The following is a 26,616-nucleotide window of genomic DNA, read 5'->3' on the forward strand; positions in this document are numbered from 1 at the left end:
GGTGGTGCCCGGCTATATTTGGTCAATGGTTTGTTCAGATATATATGTCGGGATGTGTTTTTCCATGGCTTTCTGCTGGGAAGGCCAAGTGTCTCCATCCCTGCTCACGGTGTTGGTCAGGTGCTGCTGGTGGACTGACCTGACCATGTTTTTTGCTGGTTCAAGGGAAACTTGTGTGTTAAAACGTCTGAAATAGGGTTAAAATGGAATGGCTTTAAATGTCAAACTAAATTCTGGACTCGAGGAAATGTTGGGAGAAGCCTTCTAGATGTTTGCAAGGATCCAGAAGTAAGAGTTGGGGCATTAACACCAAGTTGAAATGAGAGAGTCCCCTACTTGCATAGGATGTTTATATTGAAATTGCTGTTGTCTGCTTATTTCTGGAGCTTAATTATGTCCTCTGTAATTTCCAAAAGACGGTTGGAGTTTTTTGGTTCATTTGGGGCTTATTTTTTTTGGTTTATTAAGTGCTGGGTGCAGAGCCATGGAGTAGGCCATGAGTGTGTGTTCCAGAGGGGCATCCCAGTTAAAGGGTGCTCAGCAGAGAGTGTGTGTCATCTGTGCCTCATGCTGAAGGATGCCCACAAGAAAGAGCTCTCCTGACATGCCAGGCTACCTCCAATTTCTAATTTGTACACACGTGTCTGGCTTGAAGCAGCAATTTTGGGATGGGGCTGGGAAGAGTTTGGGAGAGCCATAATTTGATGGGGTGGAAGGAAGGGGAGAAAACTAGAGCTGGGTTTATACTTGACAATGTTGTGATGGAGAATTGGAGGTAGCAGCCATAACTGTAGCTCTTTCTAATAGTTTGCTGTTAGTTTTCTTTTTGCTTGTAATAACTTTGGGTTTAAACGTGTGGGGAAAAACCTCAATGGTGACAATCCCCAAAATCAGCAGATCTGTGTCTAAACACTCACAATTTAAACATGTGGTTCTCCTTTTAGTTTACTACAGGTAGGAGTTGGACAGCAAAAGCCTGTACAAGAGTAAAGGACATAATTTCATTCTTTTATTTCATGACAATGCTGCTTTTCTCAACCTGAGATCCCATTGATCTGCTTTCCTCTGTAGATGGAAGCTTATAGTGGCTGCAGGATTACATTCCCTGTGTAGGTAGAGCTGCAGCTCTGTCCCCAACTTCCATGGCCTACGGTGATGTGATACATTAATTATTGCAGGGATTTAACCATCTCCCTGTGTTTCAGTCTTTAAAGTAGCTATGGTTTGGTTTTATATGGTTCCACAGTAGAACTGAACAGGATTCTGAAGCCAGGCAGAGCAATTCAGGGTTTTCTCTTTAAATCTTGGAGATAAAATTACTGCTAAACCTTCATTTCCATAGGCCTCCAGTCCTGCAGCCAAGTCTGTGCTGGAGGGAGAGCTGTGGGATTGGGGTGGGAAGGGCCCTCTGAAGGGGGCACTGGGTGGGACTGGGATTCTGGGTGACAATTCCTGCATTTCTGCAGGCTTAGCACAAAGGGGTCTCAGGCTAATTCGGGGCTTCTGGCTGCTGTCACAACCTTCCAGGAACGGAAGGAATTGAATCTTTCAACCTGTGCTAGGAAAGATTGTGAATTATCAAGGGCTATAACTAAAAGGCAACACAGTTTCCTTTTATTTGGGTTCTTAAGCTCTTTTTGCCGCTATTAGCGAGATATTTACAGGTGCTAATTGCTTTTAGGAAAACTTTGCGCGGATTTTCCAGTTCTTTATCTTTGGGGACAGAATTAATAATTATTTTGCTGTATTCTGGGTCAGTGGCTTCCTGAGCTCTAAGGGCAGATAGTTTGGAATTAGCAAGGAGCTGCCATGGCTGTGCTGAACATAAAGATGCTGTTTAGGCCTGGCTTTAATAATGTTTCCGTGGAGTTTGCTGCCATACCTTCCTTCCTTTGTGGACAAATGAGTTGGTCTCTATTTGGATTAGGGAGGCGGATGTTTGAGGAGAATCTTTATGATGCAATACCCTTCAATAATTGAACTTTTCTTGTACAACTTGCAGTCCTTTGGTTCTTTGGCTGTGGAGGGATCAGTGTTTCTCCTTGTTAAAAAGCACAGGAGAATCCTGGTCCCAGTCCTCTCCAAGATGGAATGCATTGGGTCTCAGCTGGGTTATTTAATTCTCCTTGTCCGTAGATTTTTTTTTTTTTTCCCTACTGTTCCTCATGGTTATTCTTTCTCTGTGGAAGCTCAGTGGCTGGAATGGTGTGTAAGTCCACCATTGGTTTGTGGATCAGCAGCCAGTGCTCCCTGTGGATGTTCCTGTGGATGTTCCCTATGGAAAGCAGCAGGCCAGGTGGGAGGCCCCTGGTGCCCATCTGGAGCCCCACTCATGTCCCAGTGTCTTTCTATGGGCTTAAGAGGCCACGGGCACAAAGCAGTTCAGTCTCATCTGTTCATGGCCAGGGACACAAATTTTGAAAGTGGCTGAGCTTCCTTTGCAAAAATCCTGTCAAAACTTTGGGGAAGCGAGGAATTCTGTTTGTTCTTTCAGGCTCGTTGGGTTGTCTCAGGGTTTAGTTTTGTTTGGTTGTCCCTATGTTGGTTCTTGTTCTGTCTCAGTGGAAATCAGAATTACCATTGATTTCAAAAATAAAAAGATACAGGATACATTTATTTCCTTTTTAATGTTCTTATGTCATTAAGGACCTGCTTATTCTTTTAAAGAGTTACTTGAACGTTGGAAACCACAGGCTCTCATTGGCTTTTCTTTGTATTTATTTTTGGAACCATGAGGTGGAATAATGCTGCTCAATCAGTTTCAAATGGGCCTGCACAGGAACCAAGGCTGGTGTTAGGGATGAAATTTTGGAAGCTCATTGGAAATAGCTTTCAGGATGCTTTAATTTTTCTTTGTTTATCTGGAGCTAAGTGAAGAGGGAATAAAACAAAACACAGCAGTTAAGAAATTGAGAAGTGCTGACTCCTTCCCTCTCTTGAATTCCAAGTTCTTTATTATAGCAATTCCTATTTTCTTGATGAATCGTCTAGAAAGGAGTTCAGACTTGGTACTATTTTTAAATCAAGGTAAAATTTGTCAAAATCACTTGGACTACAATGTTAAAAAGTGTACGAGTACCCATGCAAATGAGTTTAGCTGCATACACAAATACAGATATATATAAATGAGCATCTACAAGAAGTGTAAAAACCAGATAATTGGAACTTTTCCGTGCTGCTTGAAGGCCCATGTGGCTCCTGGGATGTGCATTGTGAGCCCATCAGCTGCAGGCTGTTGTGCTGTGGCCCAGGGCAGCAGGAATCAGTGAGAGCCCTGCCATGGCTATTCATAGAGCTTTGTGAAATGAGTTGCTCATCTGGGTTTATCTGCAGCCTGACAGGTGTTGCCAGCCCCAAAATCTCCACTGCCTCCCATCCTTCTCATGGCAATGAGTAAGGAGCAAATCCTGCAGTGGGTTCAATTGTTGGTTCTTTAGGTGGGAGCTGGAGATGGCCAAGATACGTTTCTTGTTTGATTTTTTTTTTTTTTTTTTCTGAAACATTCTGTTTCAGGAGCTTTAAATATGCTTAAAAATGAAACTGTAAAAATGCTTGCAAATTCTTTTTTATGTTTTTAAGCAAACCTTTATTCTTTCATTTATTACTCTGGTTAAATTCAATGTGCTGTTTATTTTATATATTTTTATTTTACAGAAAATGTTTTCAAGTAAGCAAGCAATATTTTAATTCTTATCCTGCCGCAATATCTGATAACCAAAACCTGTAGAAGCAATATATTAATTCATTACTCTGCTATGAAGTAAAATAGAGGCTTGGGATAAAAAAAATACATATTGTCATAATTTTTGCTTAGTCTACATTTCCAGTGACATTAAATGCAGAATTATTTTGGTGTCTGAGTAATCTGAAATGTAAATAGCATCTGAAATATGAGGGCCCTTCTTTTACAGCATCAGTAGCGTGGCCTCACTCAGGAAAATTCCTAAGTGAGGGAAGCAGAACAGTTGTCAATTGTTTGCACAACAAATCCTGCTGGATCAAATGGTGATATTCCCAACGTTTAGATCAAGGAAGGCACGAGATAATGTTGCCTTGTACCCCACTGCCAAAGGAAACAAACACAGCCTAAGTTAGGAGAAAATTTGGCCAGCTAAAACCTGGGCCTACATATCATAAATACAGATAGTCAGAATTTTCCATTCATGCTGCCTAACGGTTGGAAAACATGGAAATTCAATTGCACTTGGCCAATTTTAGACTTGAATTTTAAGCTCTGGTAAGATCATTGCCGACCTGTTATTTAGGATTATCTGTTGTGACAAATTAAAGTCTTGATAAAAATACGTGAAACGTTTGGGTTTGTCTTCAGCCTTTAAGCTTTTACCTGTCTACCTCGTGTATATACATATATATATATATATGTATGTATGTATAGGTGACTAGGCCCACTAGAATGACTACAAATTTCATGTTTTGGTAAGACTGAAGCTGTAGCATTGAAAATAATAAACACAGCCTTATATTTTTGGCTGCGTTTGTCCCTAATCTATTTAATTTAATTTAATTTTTTTACTTTTAAGTCTGATGCGATGAAGCTTTATGCATCTATTTAATTTTTTTTTATATAAGCATACTGTCAATTTAAGGAGATAAATTTTATTTATTTTAACTGTGTGTAGAAGAGAAGCACAAAAAAAATTTGCTGGATCCTCTCATCCAAACTCTAGATAAGAAGAATTTTTTTTAGTATCTGCTATTTTTGGAAAAAAACACTGCAAAAGTGAACAAATGAGATCATTGATTCAAGAAACAAAGTAGTCAGGAATTTGTAGTGAGCTGGTTTTTTTAGAACAGAACTTCCTTTTGTCTTTGAGGGGCTTGGGGGCAGGAGAGGGATAGTTGTTCCCTCGTAATCTTTATGGGGAAGAGGCTTGGATCAGATTTCAGAGGTGGATGTGTTGGCATAGACTGGTGATGCAATGTGGTGTTGTCTTGTTGTTCCTGGAATGGCAAATATTGTAAAGTTTTCTGGCTTTTTATTTGCTTCTGGAAGGTTCATCCCATGTTTCTCGAGGAGTAGCTCCCTTTGAAAACTGAGGGTCAGTTTCCTCAGGAAATACAGATTTTCCCCATTGATACTATGCAAGGAAAGGTTTAGTTTTTAAAGATGCTGTTGAAAACTACATTTCCTCCTCCTGAATTGCTGGGTTTGGGAGGCTGGAATGCAGTGGAAGGGTTTGTTTGTGGAGCCCCCTGGTTCTGACAGGCAGAGCTGAACCTTCTCTTGCCTCAATAGATCAGGGAGCTGCAGGAAGGATCAAAGCCAAGCAGGGGCCTGTGATTGCCTCAACAAATTCCTTCCACTGCTGCCTTTCAGGATCAGAACTTGGAAAGACTGGCATCTGTGTTTGGGACTGTGGCTCTTCAAGGTTTTCAGTGGAAGTTTTCTCCTAAATATCAGAGCAGCTATCAAAATCCTTCTCCCACAGCCCTTGTGTTGTCCCAACTCAAAGCACCGTTGGCTTTTCCCTGCTAAGATAATTTAAATGCTGAGGGGCTCTCAAATCCCACCTGCTCAGAATAGCAAGAAAGGACAATAAAACCAACCAAAAAAACCAAACCCCCAAAATTTTCATGTAATACTTGAAACTTGGGAATGATGTTTGAGTTTAAGAACCATGTCCTTAAAAATCTGTGAGTTGTTGGAGCCTTTTAAAACACACGTGGTTCCCCTTGAAGTTGCCTGGGTGTTATTAAGTAATAAAGCAGGGCCATGTCTGTGGGCCAGCTGAAGCAAACCATATCTGGGCTGGAGGCTATTGGTTCCTCACCTCTGTTTTAAAATTAGTCCAATCATTTGCAGCGTGATTCATTTCTAAAAATGTCTTGTCCATCTGTGCAGGGTGCCCTGGCTCGAGCTTTGCTGTGCTGCTGGGGCTTTGCTGGGAATTGTGTTACTCTCAGGACATCTTGTAGCTGTTGTATCCCACTTTTTCTTTGATAAATATGTTAATTCAGGCATTAAGCCGGGTATTAAAAACTGTGGTGGGGGTGATTTTAATTTTTGGAAGTATCTATCCGGTGTTTCTACTCTTGAGACTCTACTAGTAAAAAATGTAGATATGAAATCTTAAAGGAGAAAAAAATAAATATAATGTCTAATCTGATTTCGCTGCTAAAATATTTATCAGCTTCTTAGGTGCTGGATCAAGCCCTAAATCTGAATTTTTCATGAATTTTAACTTCACAAAGATCTTGGGGAACAAAACTTGTAACAAAGTTGGGCAGCTCCTTTATCATGTGCTCTGTGTATTCCTAGGGGATCACCTTCCACCTGGAGCTTTCTTCCCAAAATTCTGGGCATTCCTGGGCTTTTCCCCGTGCTGCTTTCCCTAAAAACTTATTCCTTAAAAACAGTTATGAATCAATCCTTAATCATCTTTTGTAACTCAGGTCCTTTGATGGAACAGTCCTGCTAAGGATCTGCAGGCACATGGGGAGGTAGAATTTAGGACCATGTCCCTGGAACTTAAAAGTAAACAGAAAATCAAGACAATATTTTTAATTTTCATCTTTATGTTAAAGGAACTTACATGCCAGTAAGAATATTCCATTGTGTAAGAGCAGCATCATTTTCTTTAAATAATATTTATCAGACTAATAACCATTGCTTAGTCAGAGAAGGAATATATAAACTTTGGAGAGCTCGTTGTTACATTTTTATCATTTTCAAAGAAAAAAATCAAAAAAGAATTGATCAACTTTCTCCAAGTATTGATCTATGCTAAATAAAACTAAGTTTAACTTTATCTAGGTTTTTTTTTGATGTTATGGATTTGATACAACAGCTTGAGACACACTTATCCCATAGATGAACAGTTGGAAGTACATTATTCTAATTTTTAATGTTACTGCATTTAAAAAAAAGTAAAAAATCTCTTAATATTCAATTTTGCTAATTATTGCAAATAATTACAATGCTTTGTGTGGAATTTATTGATGGTATATGTGAGTCTGGAATGTTTCTGTGCAATTATATAAAAAATGCTTTTCAATTTGTATTTTGGTAGATAGTAGTCAAATGCATTTGTAATATAGGAAATGTTCAATACAGTGGTGGTGGATGTAAACTGAATTATTGCTGAAGGTGAACCTTAAACTGAGGATATTTCAAGACATCTCCAGTTGTTGTCTTGAAAGAAAGCTCTTTAAAGAGGTTTTTATTGAATGTCCCAGTGTTGGGAGTTGGTTCTCCTTTGCTCCAGAGGTCTTCACAGGCAGGTGGGATTTTAGGATTAGGTTCTATGAACCTGGATATTCATCAAAAATTCGCAAATAATTACTGTTTTTTTTTTTTTAATCTCTGCATTAATCCCGTCCAGTGTAATCCATAATTATTCCTCCTCAATTTGCATGGACTCTCCTGTTGTTTACTCTTGCTTTACTCATCTGCTTTATTGTGCCCCAATAGACATTCCTGACAAGTTACTAACTCTGAGTTGCTCTGGGAATTGCCTAGTGCTCAACTGCATGTTTTTGGGGCAGTGAGTTTGTCACCCCACAAAAAAACCCATCAAACATCAGGGAGTGCATGCACCGGGTCGATATATTTTGATTTTTGTGCACGGGATGGTGAAACTGCTTTTGGGGGAGTTGTGCAGATCTGCAAGGTGCAGCCTGTGGATAAACCCTTCCTGCTGTTCTCTGTGGTTTTCAGAGCTGGGGAAGGGGGGTTTGGCTCTCAGGGAGGGCAGGATTGGAACTGAAAGCTGCTGGAGAGGCCCTGGGGGTGGCAGGAGGAAGGAAACGAGCGGGGAAACGTTCGGAAGAGGGGTTGGTGGTCAGGAGCACTGGAGGGGGATGTGGGTGGCAGCACGGAGGGAAGGGGATGGAGGCAGGGCTGGTGTTTGGGGGGAGTTGGAGGCTGGGCTGGTGCAGAGGTAGTCAGGGCTGTGATGAGAATTTGGGGAATCTGGGGAGCAGGGGCCTGTGGGTGTGTGTGAATTGTTTACCACGATGGAGGGGAGCAGATCAGAGAACCATGGAGTGGTTTGGGTTGGAAGGGAGCTTAAAGCTTCTTCCATTCCACCCCATTCCATGGGCAGGGACACCCATCCTTAAGTCTCATCCAGCCTGGTCTTGGACACTTCCAGGGATCCAGGGGCAGCCACAGCTTCTCTGGGCACCCTGTGCCAGGACTTCCCCACTCTCACAGGCAAGATTTTCTTCCCAAAATCCCATCCATCCCTGCCCTCTGGCACTGGGAGCCATTCCCTGTGTCCTGTCCCTCCATCTCTTGTCCCCAGTCCCTCTCCAGCTCTCCTGGAGCCCCTTTAGGCCCTGGACTGTGCTGGAAGCTCTCCCTGGATCCTTCCCTTCTCCAGGGGAACATTCCCAGCTCTCCCTGGATCCTTCCCTTCTCCAGGGGAACATTCTCAGCTCTCCCTGGATCCTTTCCTTCTCCAGGTGAACATTCCCAGCTCTCCCAGCCTGGCTCCAGAAGGGCTCCAGCCCTGGATCCACAATGTGATGGGAAGGGGAGCTGGTGACTCTTGGTGGGAAAACCCACCCAGCAGCCTCGCTGAAGCCACAACTATCAAGAATATTTTCACACAGTATCTACCAGAAAGTGGTGCTTAATCACAGCCTTTACATCCAGCAGCCTCAGAATGATTTGAAAAGGGAAGTAAACAGGCCTGTGAGTGTATAAATAATTCCATAATATTGCCACTAAGTCGGAAGAGCTGGGAGTTGCTGCAGGCCTGGCTGGGCAGGCAGCGCTGCTGCTCTCAGATCAGGACCTGTGTCACTGCACCACCAGTGCTTTAACATCCTGGAGGACTTTGGGTGCTTGGGTTTCCATAGGGGAAGTCTCCAGGCAGTTCAATCCATGACTGGAGCTGGTTTCTCCTTGGTCACAGTCTGGTTCTGCTCCCAGCTCTTCCATGGCTGAGCTTTGCTAGGAGAGGATCCCACTGTGGAAAGGGTGCCTGGAATGCTGGGCATGCCTTGCCTGTGTTGTGTTTACTTTGACTTGATTCTCCTTGCCCGTCCCCTGAGTAAACAATCCTAATCCAGTGCTGCACATCCAAGGCAGCTCTGCTGGGTCTTGCTGAACCTCCCTGCATTTTTGTGCCTTCTTTTGCTATCAAACACAATATTCCTAGGCAGGGAAAACCACTGATTTATATGGATTATTCTAATCCAACATCATGCAAGCAAAATCAAAAAATAGTTTGACTACCTAATGATTCAGAAATGCAGACGTGTTGCCAAAAATTTTAGCATTTGTTAGCTTTACACTTGAGCAAATGCATTCTGGTAGAGAATTGAACTTCTTTATTTTAACTCTTATCTGTGGGGTTTTAAGGCTTAGGAATTTATTCCACCAAAAAAAAGAAGGGGGGGAAAAACATAATTTAGAATCATAACAAATATGAAAATTAGTCTTTAAATTTCTTGTATCTTCCTCTCTTTTAGAATAAGTATTTCTGAACTTATATATACAGGGACAAACATTTTTCCTTTAAATACAGCCAGAAAAGTTTCTTCTTTTATTAAACAGGAGTTCTAATATGATTTAGCATTTTCTACTTTGAGATAATAGGTTGAAGCAAGGCTTTAATGAAATAAATTCAGTGTAGCTCAGTGAGGAAAGGGGGTTTCTCTTGAATAACTCAGTTTCTTTTGAATGCTTAAATATTTCAATAAAAACAGGAACCAAATTTTTGGAGGAACCTCAGCACAAGAAGGAGCCAGATGTGTTGATTTTGTAAACATTAAACAATCTGCATTCTAAGAATTATTCTCTGATCCCTTTGAATTCAAGGACTGACTAAATTATTTTGTGTCTCTCTATTGGACAGTGCTTTTCTGTGCATTTGCCAATCATAACCAGAGCTTTCATATTACTGTAATGTATAAAATATCAGGAACAATGTGGGATTTTAATTTTTTGTCACTGTCTTCTGTAAAAATTATTTTGGATCTAATACAAGGGGATAATTTTACATGGTTCCACAAAGAACAAAAAAAGGAAAGTGGTAATTTAGGATGAGCAGACCTTGTATCACTGCAGAAACTTGATTTCTGAATTTAATTTCTATTTGATAACATAAACTCAAAGTACTGATACTATTATATGTTAGCTTCTGGTTAGCTGGAGCTTACTAAAAATTACCTTAATTTTAATTTTTTTTCCCTGTTTTACCTGAAAAAAAAAAATCAAAACCCAAACCTGTCCTAAAGTATTGTCTTTTTCTCTAAATTGCCACAACAGTACAACATTGTTTCAAATAAATACTCTCCTGTAGTTCTGTCACGAGCAAGAAAAAGGGATTTGTTCAATCAGCTGAAATGAAATTATCTCAAAACAAGCAGTGAGTTACTTCTGCATTTTCCCCATGATTCACTGTCTGATGAAAAATATGTTAATATTTGTTATAATTTATAAACCAGATTTGAGAGGATTTGGGGTTTTATTTAGATTTTTATATAGTAATACACAAGTCAATTGAGCCTTTGACATCAGGCAGGCTGGGAGAGACTTGAACCAAGTGAAATTACCTGTTCTGCATGGAATTGGTCTCTCAGAATCTTGCTTGTTACAAATTTTTCTCACTACTCTAAACTACAGAATTTTAAAATCAAACGGAATCGTTTTGAATAAAAGTGAGGAAAATAATTGCAGTATAAAGTATTAAATGGGTAATACATGGAGTTATTCCATGTTTAAAAGTGCTGGTTTTGTTTTCCTTCATAGCCAGGAGCTTTACATTACTTTTACATGATTTTTACTTTATTTGACTTTTTTATGTAGAAAAGTGATATATTCTTTCATTTTTAAAATATTTTTTAATGTTATTTCCTGTCATTTGCTGCTGCCATAAATAATATTAAATATTAATAACATAGCTTGGGTAAAAAAAGTTTTAATTAATGTCTGAGCAGAGCACTGTGTGTTTCTGTAGAGAAATCTCTTTGGGTTTAGGGGAGCAATTATATTTTCTGTGTGTTTTGGGGGTCATTATCCCATAGGCACCACTTCCCTCTGGGCTGGAGCCTCTCCCAGAAGTCAAGCTGGTGTTTCCTAGTGGAGTGCAGCATATTTTTCTCTGTGCAAGGAAAAAAAGAAGTTTTATGACCTGAGCAAAACACTTTCCCTGTTTCTGTAGAGACTTTTAGTGTCCAAAAGCTTTTCATAAATTCAGCTATAGAATACCTAAGGCTATTCAATTCATCTTCTCAAGGGCAGAGGATTTCTTTTTTTTTTTCCTTTTTTTTTTTTTTTTCTTTTTTGATTAAATTTTTTGGAGAAAGGAAACTGTCAGAACAGACTTTATAGTTTTGCCTTTGTTGAATTGACACTCTATAAAATTTTATTTTAGCAGATTCGATACGAGAGGGAAGCAAACGATAGACTCCAAGTAGGGCAGAGAAGAAAGTTGTAGGTTATTAAATCTTTTCAAGGAGAAAAGGAAGTAGTTCAGTGTGCTCACACAGGTTCCTGTGTCAGCAATTGGGAAACCTGGCAGAGATTATCTCCAGCCAGCAGCAGGTTAAGGAAGACAGGGTGGGAAAGGGATGCTGAACTTCCAGCATGAAGGAAATTGTGATATTTAACCTGATTTTGGGGTTTGCTTTAGATCTCGTTTTACTCTGCAGTCCTTGAGCTGCAGCGTGAGAGAGTTTGGAGCACGCAGGTTAAAAAGTGAATTTCAGTGTGTTGAAACAGGCATCTTAATAGAAGTGTTAAATTTTTTAGAATGAATGTATTGTTAAGGAAAAATGACAGCAACGCAGCAGATAAATTGGAGTAGTTTAACATTTAACACAAGGGTTGGGTTTTGGGGGAAGGAGGGTTTGCACCCCACACTGCTCTCCATGGACATCCATAGGGGAGGGATTCCACCCCACACTGCTCTCCATGGACATCCCCAGGGAGGGTTTGCACCCCACACAGCTCTCCATGGACATCCATAGGGGGAGGGTTTGCACCCCACACTGCTCTCCATGGACATCCATAGGGGAGGGATTCCACCCCACACTGCTCTCCATGGACATCCATAGGGAGGATTTCCACCCCACACTGCTCTCCATGGACATCCATAGGGGGAGGGTTTGCACCCCACACAGCTCTCCATGGATATCCATAGGGAGGATTTCCACCCCACACTGCTCTCCATGGACATCCATAGGGGAGGATTTCCACCCCACACTGCTCTCCATGGACATCGATGAAAGTTGTGCTGGGATCTGGCCCCTCCCCTAAGGACCTGGGCAGGATTAATGGAATTATTTCGGGGTCATTCAGGGTCCGTGCCATGCTGTGTCAGCTCTGTTCTTTGTGCCAGGTGAGTTGGGTGTTTGGGGGTGATCTCAGCTGGGTCTGTGCCCAAAGCACAGCAGCATTCCCAGCAGGTTCCAGGGGCTGTGCTCCCGTCCCTGGAGCTGGCAGTGCCTCTGGAACACTGCAGGGTGTGGGCAGGGAGTGGAGCAGGTGGAGCCAGGTGTGCCATGGAGGCTCTTGGAGCACTCGTGTCCCTGCCAGTTGGGACTTGTGAGAGACTCACAGCAATCAGGAGCACAGTGCTTCACTCCTGTGTCATTCCCACAGAAAATTGCTCCTTGTTTTAGGGGATTGGCCTGGCTGGTGCTTGATACCGACTGTGGTAATGAGGGGAAATCGGAGAGAGAAAATCCTAGAGAAATTTTTGTAAAGTTAGTCCTACATGGGACTTCACTGGGAGAATTCTGCTTGGCCTGTGTCTAGTCAGGGCAGTGAGAAATCTTCCAGCAGCAGGTGAACATTATCCAGACTGCAGCAGTTTGGGAGTCAGACCTTCTGTTTTGGGAAGTTGTCATTTCTGCAGTCATGGAGACGCTCATTAGACATCTCACATTCAATATGCAGCTTATTGAGCAGTTGGCTGAGAAATGATGAGCAGAACAATTGGATCTTGGGGGAAAGCTGCCTTTGGAGAGGATGGTCTTCCCTGGCTTCATCATGTACTGGACATGGACACTTTCCTGATGGGATGGGGTAGGTCCAGGTGGTTTAAGGTCATACTTTTGTTTTGTGTGAAGATCTAGAATGAGCAAACCCAGTGTGGTGGCAAGGATGTAACCTCTGAGTAAGTTTATTTTTTATATGCTGGTACTAGAAGCCCTGAGACCCTTCAATAATGAGGTGAAATGGGTGCAGTTCCCCGATTCTTCCAAAAGTTAAAATGACATTGCATTAAAAAATAAATAACAAAGCATTAAATGACCCAGAAGTATATGGGATAACATTCTGGTTTCTTGTCCACTGATAAGTTCAAAGTTAAAACAGTGAAAAGAAAAATTGATGTAACATTGTGCCCTTGGACACATTCTACTAAGGGTCCAGAATAATCACTTTTTAGATACTGAGACTTCCACGAAATTCTTATATTCTACAGCTTTCCTAGCACAGATAAAAAGGCCTGGATCAATGATATAATTTACCAATTTAGATGTTAGTTTCTATTTTTAAGTAAGTGATATCTAATATTTGGTAGGGGGTTGGGAGCATCGTGTGAAGAAACATTTATCTCAGACCAATTTGGATTCTAAGGCCAGAATAAATATGGGAGAGCAAACCAAATTTACAAAATATCAGTCTGAGCACAACAAAAGGATTGGGACTTCTTTCCTTTGAGGTGGCTTTTTTTTTGTTCTTTTTATCTCCTAACTGAAAAATACTCCAGTTCTTCCCCACCCCCAAGTGAAAGAAGAATTGGAGTGCACTAAGACACGGAGAAAAGCAGAAAAGGTGAAAAGCCCCAAGCAGCAAAGGAGGCCATAAAGGGTTTGTTGTGTGGTACACAGGTTGTTAATGCTGTTAATGATTGAGCTGTTTATGGGGGATTACAAAGGGGTAGGAAACGACTCTGCTCAGGAATTCCACTGAATCCCAGAGACACGAACAAAAGTTGAGCAGGATGCTGGACTGGGACTGGGCTTTGCCAGCAGAAGCTCCCCGGAGCTGGTGAGGAGCACAAACACAAGTGGCTGCAGGCTCATCCTGCTTTCATTGAGGCACCGGACGTGAACCCCCGGGCCAGAGGCTCCTGGGACACCAAGAAGTCAGTGGCACTATTGAGTTACCAGCCTGGTAGGGTTACAGGAGCTGGGAGTTCACAGAAATATGCTGTCATACTTGCTAGACCTGTACATCGAGTTTGGGGGTTGGGCGTTTTGGTTTTGGTTTGGTTTTTTTGTTGTTTTTTTTTCTAGGGGGTTTTAATAAATGCAAACTTCCTAAAACCCACTGATAGTTAGATATTTGGTTTTTGCTCTGCTGGGTGTCCATTTTTGTTGTTGAAGATCAGGAGCATAGTTTTACTACTGGTTTTATGAATGCTGTGGACATCCAGCTAGTTCTCTCAGAAGTGTAATATTATGGTCTATAAACTGGAAGGCCCTTCTCCTATTTTCTCACATCATAATCAAGTTTACAGCAGCTCTGGCTGCTTCTCTTCTGGTTGTGTTTCAGATTCAATGACTCGGATTCTTGGGCTGTGTCCCCACGGGTGGTGACCTTAGGGAGGGCTCTGAGGAGTGCTGGGACTTGCCCTGTGTTGTGTTGTGCTGTTGCAGTCTGAAATCATCCTGTCCTATTCACAAACCTATCATGCAGAATCACCAGGTCTATATTTAGAAATCGAGGAGGAACCTTTCAGACTCCTCGTAGTAGAGATGGGAAGAGGAGGAGTAGCCAGACTTGTCATTTCCCTGCAAAAGAGACTCCTCAGTTTCTAGGAACGTTTCTGATGGTGTTGAGTGGTTTGATCTGCCTCTAGCTGTGTTTTCAGTTAAAAAAAAAAAAAACAACCATATTTTTGATGTTTCTCCCAAAGCCATAGACTTGTATTTACCCTTAATAGTTCTTGGGCACATTATGATGATTGTTGTAGATGGTGCAAAGTGGTGAAAACGCTCCTTTGAGCAGTGCCAGGTTTTAGCATTACAAGCTTCAGGGAGTAATGAGCAGAGAGAAAAGCTGGAACATCCTGGCCATGGTAGTACTCTTAACATATCAAATTACACACACACACACCCATTTGTGCAAAAATCATTAATCCAAACCACGTGTTTGTTGTACACGATTTTATTTCACCTATTGATGTTACCAGGTCTGGGGTGAGACAACTCTGGGAGTGAAACTCCTGCCATGTTCCAAACAGGAATCCAACCACGAGCCATGGATCAGGTTGGCACCATTTACATGAATGAGCAAAATCCATCAGCTGCCAATCAAACTGCATTTTTGGCTGGAAGTTTAGGCTTACTGGGGCTAACCTGGGTGTAGGAACTCAAGTGCAGTGGCTGCTGTAACAATTTGAGCTGGCTCTGGCTGGGAAGGGGAGCACTGGCTCACAAGGAAGCTCCCAATCCTTGGAAGTTGTTCTGCAGCAAACTGTGAGAGTGTTTTGGTGTGCAGGCTCCCTGCTCCTGGCATGCTGTCTGCTGGCTCTTCATAACCTATGAATTACAGAGTGCAAGGATACAGGGATGAATCCATCAGTTCGGGATAAATGTCACTGTTTTGGGGGTTCTCTCAGAAGTTGTTCAAAATTGGATGTAAAATGTTGTATGAAACCTTAGCAGGCAGCAATGTGCCACTTTGCCATATAAGTTTGGGTTCATCTGGGAAGGGGATTTTGGAGAAATAATACTGATGCTTCCTCCAGAGAAAACAGAAATGTGCTGCTAAAAACTGGTGATTTTTTTTTACAGCTGTTTTGGACACTGGGGAGAAGGGGCAGTGGATGTGTCTGAATTGTCTCTGGAGCATTTCATGGTATCATTTAGGAATATTTCATCGTACAGTTGTGTTCTGCAAAAGTCACAGGATCCATACTCATAAATAATTTGTGCTTTTGTGAACTGCTCTCCTTTGGAGCCTGCTCTGTTCAGCAGCAAGTGCAGAATGAAACCTCACATGATGCACGTGGGTTTAGCAGTTGATGAGCAGCTATTTAAGAGGCTGCTCTGGACCTGGAAGGAGGTGCTGTGGAAGTGTGAGTGCAGGAAATCAGACCTTAGGCCACCCTCAGCATCTCCTGGACTTCTGGGATGGAGCTGGAGAGAACCTCCCGTTTGTCCCATCAAGGAATGGGTGATAGTATCACGTTTTCTATTTCATGTGTGGATATTTACAGACAGATTATTCATCTCTGCCTTTTTCTCCCCAGTACAGGAAGTTTTGCTGGCATTTAAGTAGCTTGTCTCATTTTGGATTTTTTTTTTCCCTTCTAAAACCCAAAGCTTTTCACTGCAAAAGATACCTAAGGGAAAAGTTCTCTGAAACCAGGATGTGTGTGCAGAATGATGGCTGGGTGTCCACCCACAGATTAAAACATTCCTGCCAAGGGTAGCTCTGTTCAAATACAGCAAAATAGTTGTGTGGGGATTGTAAGTGGTAGAAAGTTGCTGTTGTTGCCTGTTCTAAGAAAGTTCAGAAGAGGAAAAAAAAATATGACTTTAGTTTAGAACTTGAATTAGAAAGCACAGAGAAGTAGGATGGAAATCCTCCAGCCTGCTGTGGCATTTATTGCCCAGGATACAGATTTATATTATTCACTTTTAAGAAGCTGTGCAGGACTGTTTGTGTTCTGAAGTTCTATACCTGTTACAAGTTTTTGATGTTCCTGCTAAAGGATGAAGTGGGCTCTTATAAATTTGTAGGTAAAGCAGGCTGAGCTCTCCTTGTCACTTGCTGTGTCTGTCAGGCCTGCCAAAGGTGTTGGGAAAATCCTCTCCACCTGCACGTTGGGAATTTCAGGCAGCTGCTGCTGGGCTGAGCTCCAGCTGAGAGAGGAGCAGGGCTGCAGGTCAGGGCAGGTGATTGTCACTCTCTGCTCAGCTCAGGTGAGACCTCACCTTCAGAGCTGCCTCCAGCCCTGGGGCCCAGCACAGGAACAACCTGGAGCTGCTGGAAAGAGTCCAGAGGAGGCCATGGAGCTGCTGCAAGGCTGGAGCCAGGCTGGGAGAGCTGGGGGTGCTCAGCTGGAGAAGGGAAGGGTCCAGGGAGAGCTCAGAGCCCCTTGCAGGGCCTAAAAGGGCTCCAGGAGAGCTGGGGAGGGGCTTTTTGCAAAGGGATGGAGGGACAGGACAAGGGGGAATGAAGTCACAGTGACAGAGGGCAGGGTTAGCTGGGATATTGGGAAGGAATTCTTGGCTGAGAGGGTGGGGAGGCTCTGGCACAGGGTGCCCAGAGCAGCTGTGGCTGCCCCTGGAGCCCTGGGTGTGTCCCAGGCCAGGTTGGAGCACCCTGGGATAGTGGAAAGGGAGGATCAAGATGGGCTTTAATGTCACTTCCAACCCAATTCCATGATTTTTTACATCCTGGGTGCTGCCCAGGATCCTGTGTCTTTCCTTGCCCTTACCTGTGCAGGTGTCCAGGGCTGGCATGCAGCCACCTCCTCCTTCCCTTTGCCAGCAAAGCCCAGGTGCAAAAATGGCACAGTTTTTTTGAGGTTGGTGAACACCTGTGAACACCTCCAGTCACAAATCAGTAATTGCTTGGCAAGGTCCATTTGGATCCTACCAAGACTTTTCAGTCACCAGTTGTGTGTTCAGTGCTCTGTAACACAGAAATATGAATTTCTCCCAAACCCCCAACAATTTGGAGAAGAAACAGACACTGCATGTGTATCTGGAAGCTGAGTTTGTAAACCCAGAGAAGTTTTGTGCCAGAACCTTTTCTGAAACTCAAGGTGTGGCAGCTGCTTTCTATTATCTGGTGTGTCTGATTCGAAACCATCACCAAACTATTAATTAAAGAACTAGGAAGGAGGTGGTTGGTATCGTGTTGTAGTCCCTTTGGAAGCTGGAAAAGTGCCACTGGATGCAGATTTGAGTCGGTACAGCTGAGGTGGAGATGCAGAATCCCTGAGCAGGATGTCTCTGATGGACACAGGGGTTCATCTTGGGGTTTTCCACATCAGCATTAAAATGACAGAACAAGTAAACTGGGAGAGCTTTGTCCCAATGATGTCTTCAGGAACAGTGAAGTATGTATTTTAATTTTTCCCATCTAAACCTCCCAAACTTTAAAGGGAGAAGAGTGTTTCATCCTTCCTTATCTTTCCCTCTCCTTGCCTTTTCTGGCCCAGACACTTTAAGGAAAGGGTTTCAGCATTTTGGCATTCCTTAAGGACACAATCCGTCAGTGGGAAATAGCACTTAGGTGTGGGATCATTGCTGGGGATGGGAGAGAAGAAGAAAATTAAAAAGCTGCCAGTCACTTTCTGCTTTTTTTCGGGGAGCAAAGCCAGGTCTCCAAAGGAAATGGGAAGAGAGGAACCTTGAGAGGAGACACATCTCTTGAGCTGAGTGTTCCAGCGGCTCTGCAAGGAGAGCTGGCCTGGAAGGGGCCAGAAATTCAGCTCTGCTGAGTTCCAGCAGTCAGTGAGAGCAGGGATTCCTTCAGCTGCGGCCCGGGAGTGTGGCTGGAGCAGGCTGAGCTACAAAAAAGCCCCAAAGCTGCAGAGGGACAGGCTGGGACACGCTGGAGCCACTCGCTCTGTGCTGCCTCTTCCGGGCTGGGGAGAGGCAATCTGGGTCACGTCTGTCTGTCTGTCTGTCTGTCCATCCCTCTGAATTCCAGCCTTGGCTCAGCCAGCCACACCTGAGAATGGGATTTCCTCCCCTCTGCCTCTTTTCTTGCCCACCCACCCCAAAGCAGGGACAGTAAAGGGGGATGCAGTGTTTGATCAGAGGAAAAGGCTCTTTTGCTGCTTTGGTAACACACGAGGAATTTATTGCTGTGACTCCTCCTGAGCTTTGCAAGATAGAGAAGCAGCACTTCCCTGGGTTTAGGAACTGGAAAATGAGCATGGATGCATATGTTCATAAAATATTTAATTACAGCATGTCGATTATGCCATTACCTGAGCATAGGTGAGTGTCTGAAAGCCTGAGCTCGGCTCTTTAAATGGCCCAGGATCCTCATTTCCCTGCCTGGCCTCCCCCCAATGCAATTCCCGAGCAATTTCTCATGTCCACGTGTCTGATCCACAGTAATTCCAGCCTATGGTCATTATGTCCTAAAAAGAGAAAACATTTCTAGTCCAAAATAACCAAGGTTTACTGAAGTCATTCATATTCACAGTGGCAAATATCCAAACATCCTTCTTTTTGCCTACTTCCTTTCCCATCCTCCAGCCTGCACGGGTTCTTTCCCTTCAAGAAAATAAACTTTCACTTCCAGCTCTCAATGCATTTTTATTGCTGTAGATCTCAAAATAGGAAGGGAAAAGACCTTCAGGTGAAAATCACAATTTAAAAGCTAATTCTGTCCTGCCTGGGACATTTGTTCCTTATTTGTATCTTCAGTTTTAAAGATGCAAATTTATTTATTTTTATCCTGCTGAAGCTGCTTCACAGAGGCAGTGTCAGAGTGGTGGTTTATACCTGAAGAGGGGTTTTTGTGTGTGGAGTTCCTGGAGCTGTGAGATATGTTGTAATCAGACAGGAATTTGGGAAATGTATAGGTCTTTCAGGAATGCATAGCTCATGTTGTCATCATTTTTCAGCTCTCCACCATCCAAACTTTGCTTTAGCTAATGCAAGCCAGATGGGTTATTGCTATTTTATACACTAATATTTGTATTTAGGGTTTTTTAATGATCTCTGCTAATACTGCTGAGGCAGGATGAATTATATAATCATGATTAAGGAATTTTTGGTTTACTTCAGTTGTTTTGTTTGTTTCTCAGCGCTGGTTACGGATCAGGTGTTGCAGAGATTTGATTATTTTATGTTTCACTAGGGGAAAAAAAAAAGGTTGCTTAAAGATGGATTTCTGGTCTGCTTTGGGAGAAAGAAACAGAGTGGTTTATACAAATGCAATAAATAAATAAATAACTCTGGAAAAAAAAAAAAAAGCCCTGCATGTGAGTACAATGCTGCAGGAAACATGAGACAGCAGAAAACCAGCCTTCCTTGCAGAAATACTTGATCAAGCATTCTTCTCCCCTGAAGTGAAATTCAGATTAATAATGGTGACAGTTGTCAACTTCAAACCACCATCAGTTTTATAAGCTCAATTACAATCTATTTTCTTTGTAGATAATAATTTCAGATAACTATCGCTAAAAGCAAGCCCGAGCTGAGGAGACAAAGCAATTAAATCCCACATTAATTTGTTTACCAGTGTCACAGGGAATAAATCGACTGTAAGTTTTCATGAATTATCTGGAGGTGCTGGGGGAGAGCGTTTTTGTGGAATACTGGAGAGGGGGAAATGTGGATTCTTTGCTGGAGTCACGTGCTTAATTAGACATTATGTAAATGATACTTTACATGACAAAAATAATCTTGGCTGAGTTCTGTGCTGCTGCCTTGGCCATGGAAAGGTAAAAAATGGGAGGAGGGAAGTAGACACAAGTGGGCAGGAGCTCTATGAACACAATTTCAACGCCAGCATTTGCTCATTCCCTCTTTTTAAACAGTGCAGCATCAGCCCCATCCATGCAGGAGTACATTTGAGCTTGAGAAGATCAATTTTGAACTCTTTTGGTTTTAAAGGTAACCTTTCAAATGTGTGCCAGAGCAGCCTGGAATTCCCAGGAATACAGAAATAAAATCAGTGCTTCTGCCTCAAAGCTCCCTGAATGGCAAAGCAGCAGCAGGAAAAAAATTGTGAGGTTGTTTTTTTTTGGGGTTGATTTTTCTTTTTTTTTTCTTCTTCAGGCAATGTGAAAATTAAGACAAACATCTTGATTTTTATACTGTTTGGAAAAATCTGTGAGTAGGAAGAGAAGCTTCACTTGGAAATACCCTTAGGTTGTTATCTTTTGCTGTAATTATTTTATGATACCTTCACACCTGATTTGGTTTTTATCTCTTGTGATACTTTGGTTTTCTTGTTTGGTTTTTTTTGGTTTTTTTTAATGATTTCAAAGCTGCATCTATTGCTGCATCCTCATAGTACTTAAGAGTCAAAGAAAAAATATGGCATTTGCCAAGTGGCAGCTGAGAGATTAAATATCTTGCTGAAGTCAGTGTCAGAGTTAGGATTAGAAATCTGTTCCTGCTGTGGTCTCTGAAAATAAGATTATGTTACTTCTGCCCTGAATTATAGTCAAATAAAAGAGATTTTAGTGCCTTCTGTGGTAGGCGTGTCCTGTTGCCATTTGTCATGTCTGGGTAATAAATAGGAATTTGTAGATTAATTTAGTGGGAATTTTTAAATGAATTCAGGGGGTATCAGGATTTATACCCCTGCTGGTTTGTGGGTTCATCATCTTTTCAGTTCATGGATGAAATGTTAAATTCATTATGTGGAATTACCTGGTCAGAGCTAAAAGTATAAACAGGGATTGGTCTGATAAAGGGCAGGGGGAATTAAGATTTTAGGCAATAATTAAGCACCATAATTTTGCACATCACTGTATTCATGAGAGGAATTAACAGCAAAAAATAATAAGGGAAACTTTTGCTGCTCTTTGGCATTTTTGTGCTACAAATAGAGTGAAGAGGTACAATTCAGGAGACTTTTTTAATGACTGGGATCTAAATCTAAGGAAAAGATTTTTCAAAGCAGAATGTTTTTCATGGTTGTCACCGTGCTGTCTAAATAATGCCAGATATCAACAGAGTATGAAAAAAATTTAGTCTCAAGTAAGATTATGTAGTATTTCCAGAAATTAATGTTTTAATGAAAACTTGTTTGCTGCTCAGGATACTGAATTAAACTGATATTTTTATTTTAACATCTTTTAAATTTTGGTCTTTGAGTAAAAGTAAATTGTATATAAACATGTATAACTCAGTTAAAAAGATGAAAATGTGAAGTCAATAGTCTCAAAGTACAGGTTTGTCAAAAAAAGTGGCCCAAATATCCCTTTACTTTTCTGAGAATTGGTAATTTTTTAGTCGACTTCGAGTTTGTCAGAAGAGTGAAGAACTTGAGCCTGCCCAGGTTTGAGTGAAGTTCTAATTGTTACCTTACAGGAGATAGTACAACATAGCCAGGCTTTTAAAAGGGGGAAAAAACTCATATTTTTCTGCCCTTTCTTCAAATCTTCAGAGTCAGCTCATCCTTGACAAATATCCCTTATTTGTGTGTCCTGTCTGGACAGGTAATTCTCATGCATTCTTATCTTAGTGTGAGAACAGCTTTTCTCTAAAAAAAAAAAATTAAAATTTGCCATCAGGATCTGCAGTGTCTGCACCTCACCTGGAGGGCTCTGGATCCCTGACACTCTCCAGGATTTTTTGGGAGTTGTGGAGCCTTTGGAGAAGGATGGAATTCTTTCTCTTTGTTTTTTTTTATTATTTGCAGGCAGCTTTTCCTTTCTTTTTGGTGCTTCCTGATGCCCCAGTGGGCAAAAAGGAGCAAATGTTACAGTCTCAGAGGAATTACTGGGAGAGGTAAGACTTCAAATCCCTTCCCAGCATTTACCTCCATGGTAGAAGAACAAAAATCAGGATCTTTGAGGTTGGAAAAACTCCTCTCAGACCATCAAGTCCAAGCATTCCCACTGTGCCAAGGCTGGACTTGCTTTCAGTGGAATTATTTTTCTTAATTCCCGGTGTAAAGCTCCGAGGAATTGGTGCATCCCACGTGTTGGAGTGGATGTGGCAGAAGTGGGAGCTGTTTTCTCGAGTTCGTCGAGTCATTAACAGGCACCGGGGGTCTGCGAGCGCTTTCCCATGTTTGCGTGGCTAATCGAAAAAAAAAAAAAAAAAAAAAAAGGAGGTGTGTTTGGAACAGTCTGGCTAAACAAAAAATTAGTGTGGGAAAAGGTTGTGCGGTTGTTAAGGACGTGTTGGGATGCCAGGGGAGAGCATATGGTCCGTGGTGAAAGGTCCGGGTTCAGCCGCATTGCCAGCGCTCTCACTTCCTTCCCCTGATCCCACCCTCCCGCATCTGTGCCTGAAAAAGTGACTGATGGCAGCCCTGCGTCACTCTTAATAGAATGGGAAATTTATTCCTGTTGGGAGAGGGCTCGGGATTACAGGAGCTGAGCACAGGCAGAGGCTGCGAGCGACTCTTCCCTGACAAGGGTTTGTGGTGGTGTAATTTCCAAGTCGCTCAGTGAAATTTCAGCCATGTAAATGATGTCTGAGTCACGCTCGCAAGGATTCAAAGTCAGCTTTTAAAAGACACTTTTTGAAGTTTTCAGTGTTGCAGACCCACGGCTGAGGCAAAGAGCAGAACACGAGAGCAACAAACAGAAGATCAGCAGGCTCGGAGCTTTCTTGGCAGTTGTATAACTCCAATATAAATTTGCATTCCTTTATTTTGTTTTGCTTTTAAGTGGCCTTTGCATGATATCTTTACTTTTCCCATTTATAATGAGGAAAAAATTGACTGCTATCAGAGCTGAGATGTGCCAAAAAGGGTAGGAGCTTATCACTTGTGAACTTGCAGAATGATTTTCTGTCATACTCCGTGTGTGTATCACAGGAGTTCATCATTGCAAGTATTGAAAATGTCACAGGAGAAATTTCATGTTTGATTTTGTAATTAGAGAAGTTCCAACATGATTTGTTTGGGGTTTGTTGGGGCGGATTTTTTTTTTTTTTTTTAGATGAAAGGAAGACAAGGCTCAGCTCTACGTGCAGTGCCTTGTTTGACATGAACAGTTCAGATTTGTCTTCCAGCTCTGCATAATTCTCTAAGTCATAGAATTATTCTAGAATCGTGGAGTGGTTTGGGTTGGAAGGGATCTTAGAGATCATCTTGCTCCAGCTCCCTCCAGGGACACCTTCCACTATCCCAGGTTGTTCCAAGCCCTGTCCAGCTGACCTTGGACATTCCAGGGATCCAGGAGCAGCCATGGAGTAACCTGAGCCAGGGCTTCCCCACCCTTCCCAAAATCCCATCCAGCCCTGCCCTCTGGCAGTGGGAGCCATTCCCTGGGTCCTGTCCCTCCATCCCTTGTCCCCAGTCCCTCTCCAGCTCTCCTGGAGCCCCTTCAGGCACTGAGCTCTCCCTGGATCCTTCCCTTCTCCAGGGGAACATTCCCAGCTCTCCCTGGATCCTTCCCTTCTCCAGCTGAACATTCCCAGCTCTCCCTGGATCCTTCCCTTCTCCAGGGGAACATTCCCAGCTCTCCCTGGATCCTTCCCTTCTCCAGCTGAACATTCCCAGCTCTCCCAGCCAGAGCAGAGGAGCTCCAGCCTTGGGAGCATCCCCATGACCCCAGTATGGAGCAGAGCCCTGTGTCCCTTATCCTGGGAAGAACTTGGAGCAGGCAGCAGGAATATCCCTGTGCCTCATGCTAGCTGTGCCCAGCATCCCCCTGTGCCTGCCCTGTCCCCCTGGGTGCCACTGGCCATGCCAGGTGGCCCCTGGCCGTGGTGGCACAGCCCTGCCCAGCGTGTGCCGGGCACTCGCTGCCTTCTGGCCCCCGCATGGGAGCCCCGGGAGCCTTTTGGTGGCACAGGAACAGCTGTGACAGAAAGGGCCCCTGCCTTGCCTGGGGCCATATGGTTTATAGGGACGTGGGGATGCTGCTGGGCTGGCAGCTGGTGGCAGCTCGGGGATTAAATGCAGAATGGAGCTTTCACTGAATTCCCTGTGAAGAAACATTAAGGAAAACATGGTTGAGCCTTAAAAGTGACTGACCTGCCCAGATAGCACTTAGAGCACACAGACAGAAATGCTACCTTGAAGAATTTTACTGCTGTATTTAAGAATTCCAATGCCACATTTAAGGATTTTAATGTTCTATTTAAGAATTCTAATGCCACATTTAAGGATTTTAATACCATATTCAAGATTTTCCAGTGCCTTGAGTTCTTCTCTAACGCAGTGTTCAGGATTTTGGCAAAGACAGCTCGTTTTTGTTGTGTATTATATTTGTAGGGTATAGTGGTGGATTTAAAAAAAGGAAAAGGTAAGAATATCCTGAACTTCTATGGATTTATATTCAACGAGTTGAATTGGTAAAAAAGCCTAAACTTATTCTGTTTTAAGAAACCAAACTGTTACAGGTAAAAATACGTAGTAGAAAATGTTAGACAAGTGTGTAGCCCAAACAGTTATTTTTGTAGATCTATTTATCACTGATGATAAAGCATCATTAAAAATGGCTTTTTTTCCCTTCCATTTTGAGGCCACTCATCTTTCTTTTTAATTGGGCAGCTCTAAAAAGGATGTGGGAATTTAGTATGGGAAATTGAAATGGGATCCTGTTTAGATTGAGTAGAATTGGACAGCCCTCAGAATTTAGAAAGCTTTTTCACTCTAATTAAGGGATAGATGTGTAAGTCAACATTCCCTAAAAAAACCCCATCAGTTCTTCATGGAGGCAGCAGTTGTGGGGCCAATACCAATTTAAGGCATCTGCTGCAGGTGTCTGAGATGAACCTCCAGTCTGAAACCAGAAAAGTTTTATTTAAATTCTCAACCAATAGGATGGAATAAAGCCAAAATTAAAGGGAAAGAGGAACAGAACACAGCCCAGTGGCATTCAGATTGTTTTTATTGTCATTTTTGCTGTGGTACATGTAGAGATTCCACCCATTTCTGTGATGGGGTTGATAGTTGTGGAGTACAAGTTGAGTGATGGGTGTTGGGTTTTTACCTCCTCATTGTCCAACAGGGAGTCCAGGATTGTTGTTGGGAAGGTGCTTCTACAACCCAAAGTCAACTGCAGAGACAGCAGCAAAAATAATGTGCAAAATATGATGTGCAGTCACTGACCCTTCTTATATTAAATTTTTCTTCCAGCTTCTCTCCAGCAAGCTTAGGCAAATTAAAATGGGGCATTTTCCAGGACTCCTTGATGATTTAATCCAACCTGTTGGGATACACCTTCACAGAATGAGGATCCATCCCAGCTCAGGGCAGACAGCCCAGTCAGCACTCAGCAGGCCAAGAGAGATTTAGCCTACAGATATCACCTCAGTTCTGCTGCTCAACTGTCTGGTAAAAGTAATTAAAACACTCAGTGATTGAAGAAAAATCTGTGATTCAAATCCTGGGGCTTCATCCAGCCCATCTCCAAGGCAGAACCACTCGTGTCCGTCCACATTAATTTGGGAGCAGGGAATTCTGGACAGTGGTTGAGTTTTGACTCAGAGTATTGTGATGGGACAGTTTTAGCTTCATCCTTTCCTAGATAAAAAATAAACTTTGAGATTTTAATGAAGGCTGCTCTGGTTCGTAGAGTTGAATTATTTTAATTATGGTTTAATATCAAATGGTATATGCTGCATCTGCATAAACATTTCCATTTTTATAGATAGGAATCAGTGGTTGGTGTCTAAAATCAATGTACCCTTAATTCTTCACATAGGATGACATTTGAAAAGTGACAAAGTTAGAGAATGTTGGAGCAATCTCATAGAAGGTGGATGTTGGTCTCTGCTTCCAAGGAACAAGAGGGAATGACCCCAGGTTGTTCCAGGGGAAATTTAGGTTGGATATTGAGGAAAATTCCTTCATGGAAAGGGTTGGCACAGACTGTCCAAGAGTCCCCATCCCTGGATTTAAAAAGCACGTGGATGTGGCACTTGGGGACATGGGGCTGTGGTGGCAATGGTTGGACTCAAAGCTCTTTTCCAACCTGAATTCTTCTGGGATTTCATAGACAGGTACTGGGTATCTAAATATGTTCTGATAGCTTTGAAAAATGATATAAACTCACAAAGCAAGCAAACAAACCC

General features: G+C 42.4%; 1 protein-coding gene across 4 annotated transcripts in view; it reads left to right on the forward strand.

The window, feature by feature from the left end:
• The window catches only part of MBD5 (methyl-CpG binding domain protein 5), a 108,654-nt gene that overhangs the window by 907 nt on the left and 81,131 nt on the right, over window positions 1-26,616 (forward strand). The gene's annotated exons all lie outside the window — the stretch shown is intronic.

Source organism: Sturnus vulgaris, chromosome 7, assembly GCF_052056855.1.
Source record: "Sturnus vulgaris isolate bStuVul1 chromosome 7, bStuVul1.hap1, whole genome shotgun sequence".
Taxonomy (NCBI): Eukaryota; Metazoa; Chordata; class Aves; order Passeriformes; family Sturnidae; genus Sturnus; species Sturnus vulgaris.